This window comes from Tursiops truncatus, chromosome 2 (assembly GCF_011762595.2).
Source record: "Tursiops truncatus isolate mTurTru1 chromosome 2, mTurTru1.mat.Y, whole genome shotgun sequence".
In the NCBI taxonomy this organism is placed as follows: domain Eukaryota; kingdom Metazoa; phylum Chordata; class Mammalia; order Artiodactyla; family Delphinidae; genus Tursiops; species Tursiops truncatus.
Genome location: NC_047035.1, coordinates 38,332,508 through 38,341,566, shown reverse-complemented (window position 1 = coordinate 38,341,566; position 9,059 = coordinate 38,332,508).

Sequence of the window (9,059 nt, the reverse complement as noted above, 5' to 3'; positions counted from 1 at the left end):
TATATGGTGCACAGCAAATCCAAAGATCCATGGCTCTTCTACAAATGCACTCAGCATCACTGGGCCCCCATTTCGTGTCAGGTACTGCATTGTCTGTGGGCTGACTCAAAGCACAACCATGGTTTCCAATAAGCTGCTGGTTCCCAGATAGATCTCTTCAAGCCCAGACCTCTCTCCTGAGCTGTAATTCAACATGGGCCACAGCCTACTGGATATCTTCACTTGGATGTCTGACAGGCAACTTAGCCTCTACCTGCCAAGCTGCATTCCAAATCTGTGTATCCTTCAGTCTTTCTCTGTTTCAATAAATATGGAATCCTTCTAGTTGATTCAGGGAGAAACATGGGAGTAACCTCTGCGCCTTCCATTTCATCACCACCCATAGCCCATTCGTTATCAAGTCCTCTTGATTCTATCTCTAAGTATATCTTCATCTACTTTTTTCATTTCCATCTAAGAAAGGCAAATAGTTCAGTGATTAAGATCATGAACTATGGAGTCAGATTATTTGGATTGAAATCCAAGTTCCAATCTCTTAGCTGTGTGTCCTTAGACAAATTACTTTGCTTCATTGTGCCTCAGTTTCTTCATCTGTAAAACTGGGACCAATAACAGTATCTTTTTCATAGGATCATTATAGTAAGTACTCAATAGATGCTAAATATTATTGTCTACCTTGCCACCACTCTAGTCCAAGTAACCATCAACTCTCAGTTTCTTATTGATCTCTGTAATTCCACATTTGTACCTCTCTAACCAATATAACTAGAGGATCTTTATTTAAAACACTGATAAAACTATATCATTCCCCTGCTTAATGTGTTTCAGTGGCTTCCCACTGCACTTGAATACAATCCCAACGTTTTTCCAAAGGCTACATGTCCCTGCATGACCTAGACTAGTGTTTCTCCAACTTTTGACAACTGAAGACCACATCATGGGCAGTCAGTTGACACGGTGCTATGAATTTTAGGTAAAAAAAAAAAAGAGAGACAGAACTCATCCCATATTAAATAATAAAAATATAATTTGAAAATAAAAATGATAATGATTACTTGTAAGTGAGAAGTAGAATATTGTTTGCAATTTTTCATCAAGGCAACCAGCTCCATGCCAACTTACATCAGTTTCCATCCACATATGGGTGATTTATTTTCTAACACTTTATCTCTAATAAGCTGTAAAATCCTAAATCACAATTGTAGATATCGGGAATGGCAATTGAGGATGGGTCTGTCAGAGAGCTTATAACTGAATTAAGCAAAGAATCCAAAACTTATATGATGATTTTTCACTGAAGATCACTCTCAAAGCTCTGTCAGATGCTAAGTCAAGGAGCACATCACACAAGAGAGCAGAAAGTTTAGCGATTTGAACCAATTCCAAATCCACTCGGACGGCATCCAATTCTGACAGCATTTTTTCAGGTTCTACTATAACATTTAGATATGGTTTTCAAATATACCCTAATCATACATAATCGTTTTTTTTTCTGGGGCCGGTGAAGAACTTCATCATGTCCTGGAGGAAAGAAATCGGACTCTCAGGAGTGGAGCCCTTTTCACTCTAGGTCAATCTTTGTAACAAATCCTGCCATTTTAGCTCCAACATTTAAAATCTTGATATGCCAGCTTTCAAATAATGGATCAGGCCGTTTGAGATTCTGATGTCACTAAGATACACCACTTGAAACCATATTTCAGTGACAAAGCTGTCATTATCAGATCACCAAGAAGAAATATTTTTATCTCCTTCTTCATTGCAAAAATTTGTGAACACCTTTCCTCTCCTCAACAATTCTCCCTCTATCCTCTATATCAGTTTTTTCCCTTTTATTAGGTCTTTCCCATCAGCATGAAAAACTATGCTGTTAATTCTTTCTTTAAAAGAAAAAGAACCTCCAATTTCTCTGATCCTTCTCTTAAACCTCTCCAGTCAGTTTTTTGCTCCCATCAACTGCACCAACACCACTCTTGTCAAGATCACCAGTGACCTTGACATTGCAAAATCCCACAGTCAGTAGTCAGTCCCCTTCTTACTTGAAAGTCAGCAGCCTCTATGAAATTTTCTTCTTTATATCCACCCAGCTGTGCTAAAACTTTTAAGTACGTTATATATCTCTGTATTTTAGCCTGCAGATTAATGAAATCTGTGGCATCATTAAAAAAAAAAAGAAGAGTCAAGTATATACAATGTCATTGCTACATAAACTGAGTACCCCTGGGTACCCACCAAGTGGATGATAGAAATCATCTTATTGTAAAATATTCCAAGTAATAAATGAAGAAGAAATTATAGAATAAGAATGCCATTCTTTTGCAAGCTGTAAAGAATTAATAGATTTAGGTAATGAGCATGAATGACTGCTAAAATCACCACAAAAGAGAGAAGCAGACACCGTGTGCTTTATGAGGGAAAGACCTCACCACCATCTTAGTGGTGCCAAAGGGTAGCCCAGTAGCAGAGCAGATTCTGAGCATGCAGAGCTAGTCTTGCCAAAGGGGCAGTACTGAGTCTGAACAACTTCTGCATCCAGGTGTCAATCAACAAAAATATAGAAAACGGAGGAACACATTGAGCTACCATAGGACGCAATCAATAAATCAGGACTGTGGGAAACTCTACAGATCAAATGCCCTGGGGTTTTCCAACAGACAAATTATAGGGAAAAGAAAAAGAAGTAGGGGAAACCCATAAACTAAAAGAGACTTAAACGACTTCTTTTACGGCTGAGCTGTAGTATCCTTAGCATGCCCCCAATCAGGGATGAGCGATAAACTATTAGAAATATACACACAAGGAGGTGACTGCTATAGAAGCCAGGAGCCTGGTTACTCTCAGAGCAAAGGATAAGTTGGGATTGGAGCACATGAAAGGATTTCTGGGATGGCTGGCAAACTTCTATTTCTTGACCTGGGGAGTTTATAAGAAAGTCCATCTTATAAAAATAAATAACAACAATAGTAATATAATAACGATACATTTATTTTATGTGGCTTCTTTAATCTGTTTTACTTTACAATAAAGCTTTTTCAGATTCTTTTGCAAAATGAAGAATAAATGTATAAAGCAAATCTAAAAAAAAACAGTCAGCAGCATTCAGCACTGTTGATTACTGCCTCCTCTGGGAAATACCTTCCTCACTTGTCTCCTGGATGCCACGTTTCCTTATGTTCCTCCTTGAGGCTCTCTCCTTGCTCTCCTCAGTCTCCTTTGCTCCTCTAACCTCGAGAGGTTTCTCCTTTCTCCAGAAAGGCAAATCTATCCCAAGCCCCATCTCTCCCCTGAAATCTAGGACCATACATGTCTCTGTCCAATAGACACACTGTCTCCAAAACTGAAATCTTGATCTTCCCTACCCCCACATCTCTACTCACTGTCCCAGCTAATGGAAGTTCCATCCTTCCAGTTGCTCAGGCCAGAATCTCCAGGGTTCATCCTTGATTCATCTTATTATCTTATAACCTACATACAATCCTTCAGATCACTACTGTACCCAGAATACGACCTCTTATCTCCACTTCCTCTCTGTCCCAAGCCACTACCATATTTAACTTGAATTATTACAGCTGCTCTCCTTGCTTTAATCCTCCTCCAGTTCCCAGTCTACGTTCCTCACAGAAGCTAGGGTGATCCTTTTACTATATGCCCAATCACATCACTCCTCTGTTCCAAGTCTTCAGTGGCTCCCTAACACATTTGGCCAAAATCTATACCATGACCTAAAAAACCCACAGCCTGGCACTCTGCTTCCTCCATCACTTTATCCCTCAGTCGTTCTGTTCCAGGCACACTGGAGCTCAGACATTCCAGGGATAACACCATTAGGGCATTTGCACTGGCTGGTCCCTCTGACTAGAATGTAAGCTCCACAAAGGTGGCAGTGTTTTTTATCTGATTTGTTCACCACGATATCCCCAGTACCTGGTAGCTCCTCAATGGATATCTGTTGCAGAAATTAATAAATCCATGGTAAACTATACTTCCAGCCATTTTCCCAAACCTATACATTTAAAATCATATAAACAATTGATTATTAAAAATGATTCTAAAAAAGGCTTAAAAAGCAAGTGAAATATGGCCTTCAGATTCAGACTTGGACTTGAACCCCTGCTCCATCATGTAATCTACCAGCTCTGCGACTTTGGTCCTGAGCCTCTGTTTCCACTTAAGAACAATGGAAACCGTGGCACCCACCTCTCTGATTATTAAGAGGATTCAATGTGATAAGTGTGCAAAATCTCTCAGCACAATGCCTAACATACGATACTTGTTCATTAAATGTTAAAACCTGCCTTTTCTCCTTCCTCCTTGATTACAGGAAGAGTTACTTGCTCTCTCTACTGAAGGTTGAACAGGACTGGAAGACGATTTTACTTTGCATGCCGATCAGTTTGTGGTAGATGCCTGGAGCACAGTGTTGAGAGGGACTTGGCCATCACGTCCAAACTCAGCTAGAACCAGCACACCGTGATGACACCTATCCTGGCACTGGAGGAGAGAATGGTGGCATCTGAGCAGAATCTACCATCCGGGATTTTTTTTATATATATAAATTTATTTAATTAATTTATTTATTTTTGGCTGCGTTGGGTCTTCGTTGCTGCACGCGGGCTTTCTCTAGTTGTGGCGAGCGGGGGCTACTTTTTTTTTTTTTTTTTTCCGGTACGCGGGCCTCTCACTGCTGTGGCCTCTCCCGTTGCGGAGCACAGGCTCCGGACGCGCAGGCTCAGCGGCCATGGCTCACAGGCCCAGCCGCTCCGCGGCATGTGGGATCCTCCCGGACTGGGGCACGAACCCACGTCCCCTGCATCGGCAGGCGGACTCTCAACCACTGCACCACCAGGGAAGCCCGGGGGCTACTTTTTGTCACGGTGCGTGGGCTTCTCATTGCGGTGGCTTCTCTTGTAGAGCACAGGCTCTAGGCATGGGGGCTTCAGTAGTTGTGCACATGGGCTCAGTAGTTGTGGCTCGTGGGCTCTAGAGCGCAGGCTCAGTAGTTGTGGCGCACGGGCTTCGTTGCTCCGCAGCATGTGGGATCTTCCCGGACCAGGGCTCGAACCCGTGTCCCCTACCTTGACAGGCGGATTCTTAACCACTGTGCCACAAGGGAAGTCCTACCATTTTGGATTTAATGGCTTACCCTACTGCCTCACAGAAGAACCCTCTGCTTCTCCAAATCCTCATTTGATTTTTCTAGCATAACTGTGAGAGGAGCTATGTCATACCAGTGTCAACTGTAGAATTATTTCTGAGGTTAAGGAAAGGCTTAAGGAAAGACAGTGGAAAATCTATATTTCTACAAAGGCTTATCAAACCAATTGAGCTGTCACTTCATTTTATGGAACCTGCTTCTTTCAGTATATTCACGCCTGCATCTAAAACCACAGAAGGTTTAGCTAATCAGGCTTTACAAATCCCATCTCCTCAACCAGATTTTGAAAATTCACATTTACTCTAAGGGAGCTTTTCCCAAATGACAGAAAGAGAATTTCAACATTTTTTAAAAAGATCTTCAGTCCAGAATAACTTAAGCCTAAGCATTGTATTGATTCCAGTAGTTTAAGAAATACTAAGAATAACTGCAGTGAGACAGATGTTAACTGAATAAAAGAATTTTAGAAATGGATATAGTTATTCTCCTAGGACGCTGTTATTCATCCAGTTGACTTGGTCTGGTAACAGTATCTTATGTTTTCATGGCATAGAGAATGTGTTGGCTTAGTTTTTTTAAACAAGTTTATGTCCAAAATATATTTTGGAGAAAGGAAGTGAGTGGGCAAAATTGTAGTTAGTTCTTAAAGAAAAAAAAAAAAGTGGCATCAAAGGCAGTCAACTTATCTGACAATAAGCTTTTGTATCCAAAGTCAGAGGAAATAAACATTTCCTATTATGTGCCAAATTTACCTACCAGGAAAAAGAAAACAAAAATTAAACCAAACAGAAGACGGCTCCTATTAGATGGTACCTATTCTACATGGAACCAAGCAATGATGTTTCAGGCTTACAGTTCCAATCTTAATTTGATTATGCAAGAGATGGCCATGAAAACAAACAGGAGAGGAGGATATTTGATAGGCATCCTTGATTCAGGCATGGCTGGGATCAGCTGCAGAGATGACACACTAAGAAATATAGTGCTTTATCATCACCTTCAGTAAGCAGAAAGGCTTAGAGATAATGGTCTGAAGTACCAGAGTTCAGAAACTGATAGGCTACCCCACACGATCCCTGCAAACAGACCAAATGAGGCATGGATTGTAGGGCACAGCACTAAACATTGCTGCATGTTACAGGCTCTTAAATAAAATGCCATAGATTATCATTGACGGGTGGAAACTGAATTCACTGTTTGTGACTCAGCACCCATTCTTAACATAACCAAGTGAAGAGTAAGGGTTCTATAGCCAGAGTGTTTGCGGGAATCCTGGCTGTGCCACTTCCTAGGGGTGTGAACTTAATCTCTCTGTGTCTTAGTGACTTCATCTGTAAAGTGAGAAGTTAATGGTACCCTTCTCATAGAGTTGTGGTAAGAATTAGATATGTTAATATATGCTAGCACATACAGCCATTATTATTATTATCATCACTGTTACAACTACCACCGGTAGCACTATTATTATTACTATTACTATTTTTTTCACTTTCTTTCTTAACATCAATATCTAGAGTTTCCTCCCTCGGTCCCATTCTCCATTTTCAGCCCTTTGATTCCATGACACAAGGGGTGCAGCTTGATTGGCTTAAACCCATCAGCATCTCGCTTAACCCAAGTCAGAGAGAAACCTAGCCCTTATGAGGAAATGCCAAGATATACACTCTCCTCCCTACCAGGCTGGGTGGCTGAAGAAGTGAAGCTTCCCTCCACTGTGGCTGTGGAGTAGCCCAGAGATGCCAGAGGCCCTTTTGTAGAGCCTGAGGATGGAGCCAACCCAGAAGTAGGAGAGCAAGAATGGATCCTAGTGGCAACATTAATTCCTGGATCAGGCAAATCCAGTTATAGCAAATCCCAGTTACATGACTATAAACGTCTTTTAGCTTAAGCTGGTTGGGGTCCAACTGTGTGCCTTAGGTCTTTTATATATTCATAACTATATTCTAGAGATGTGATTATTTTTATTTAAAAGGCAAAAAGTCATTACTTTATGAGGATTTTCTTATAGTTTACACAGTAGGGGCATAAGTGACTTATATCTAGTTCTTAACTATGTGTCTTTGTCTGTTTGGGCTGCTATAACAGAATACTAGACTGTTATAAACAATAGAAATTTATTTCTCATAGCTCTGGAGGCTTGGAAGTCCAAGATCAAGATTCTGGCAGATTTGGTGTTTGGTGGGAGCCCACTTCCTGGTCCATAGACAGCTGTCTTTTTGCTGTGTCCTCACATGGTAGAAGAGGCAAGGGAGCCCTCTGGGGTCTCTTTTATAAGGGCACTAATCCCATTCATGAGGGCTTCATCCTCATGATCTAATCACTTCCCAAGACCATACCTTCAAACCCCATCATGTTGGAGATAAGATTTCAACATATGAACTTTGGGGGACACAAACATTCAGTCTATAGTACCATGTAAAAACAAAAGCATAAATCTGAAGAGAAATCAACTCAAATTATAATCACATGTGTCCAGAATGCTCCCTCCAGCATTTCATAGCTTTGTTAAGCAAGCATAGGCTTATTAAGCAAGTCCTCTCTTCATGCATTGTCTCAAATACCACATGGTGAAGCATAGTTTACCCAAGACTTCCCCATCACTCTTTCAGGCACCAGCCAGGGCTCCTTCATGTGAAAATAATAGAAAATCATCCCAAGTTAATTTAAATCAAAATGAGAATGCATTGGCTCATTCAAGAGGGAAATCCAGGGCTGTGTAAAGAATAGCTGGATCCAAGGGTTCAAATTATATGATCCAGAATCTGTTTTTTCTCTCTTTCAGCTATGTTTTTCTGTAGTATAATGGTTAAAAATATAAGCTCTAGAAGCAAGCTGCCAGACCTAGAATCCTGGATCCACCACTTCTTAACTGTTTGACGCTAACAAATCATCTGATTTCACTTAGCCTCAGTTTTTTTAATGATAGAAACGGCAATAATAGTAATGTTCACCTCATAGGTTTTAGGAGAGGATTAAGTGGTTAAAAGACATAAACTACTTTATCACCATTATTATTATCAGCATCAGGCAGGATCTTTACACCTGGTGGCAAAGATGGCCCCAACAGCAAGCTTATGTGATCCTTAGTGAGAGAAATTCCAGGGGAAAAGAGGCCTATCTCCAGAGAGCATTAGCTAAAACCCCAGAGATAATTTTCATTTGCCACACCTGGATCATGTGCCCACTCCTGCCTTAGAGGGTGGGGTCAGCCCCAGATGAACAACTTGGACTGAAGATAGAAAAGAGGCAGAAGGGAAATTGCAGTGCTATTACCAAAAGAGGAAAGAAATCTTAGATAGGCAAAAACAACAGATGTCCACTACAGAGCCAACTGCACCCTGATTATTAAAATAGTAAATAATAGTGGTTGCTGCTTCATATAGTGAACAATAGTAGTCATGAAAAGGACACGGCCTGTGAGCCATGCCATAAAGAAAATGCCTTTACTGTTTGGAAAGTTGGATTTAATAAACATAAAAAGTTCCTTCCAGATTCAATAAGATTGAGATTTGGAAAGATTCTGAGACATAATAAAAAATGAAAGTCCAATAGAAACAAATCTTTGGGTACTTGGAATGTGCTATACATTAGAATTAGACATGAATGCTTCAGAGATGTGGGCATTTTTGAAGGATCGTCTTTCTTTGATATGGAAAAATGAAATAAAAATTGGATTAAAAAATCATATGTGAAATTTACAACAACAAAACCATTTTAAGCATATTGTCAATTTTCCCGATATAAAGTCAGTAAAAGTGATATTATTTTACCATACAAAATTAAAGTAAAAAGAAGTTACCTTTAGACTTCCAGAGTAAACAAAGGAGATATGAATCTCACAAAATCGATTATAATTTTTTTAGTTTTCCAAAAAGTGAAGTAAAGTACAAAATAACTGACAAAT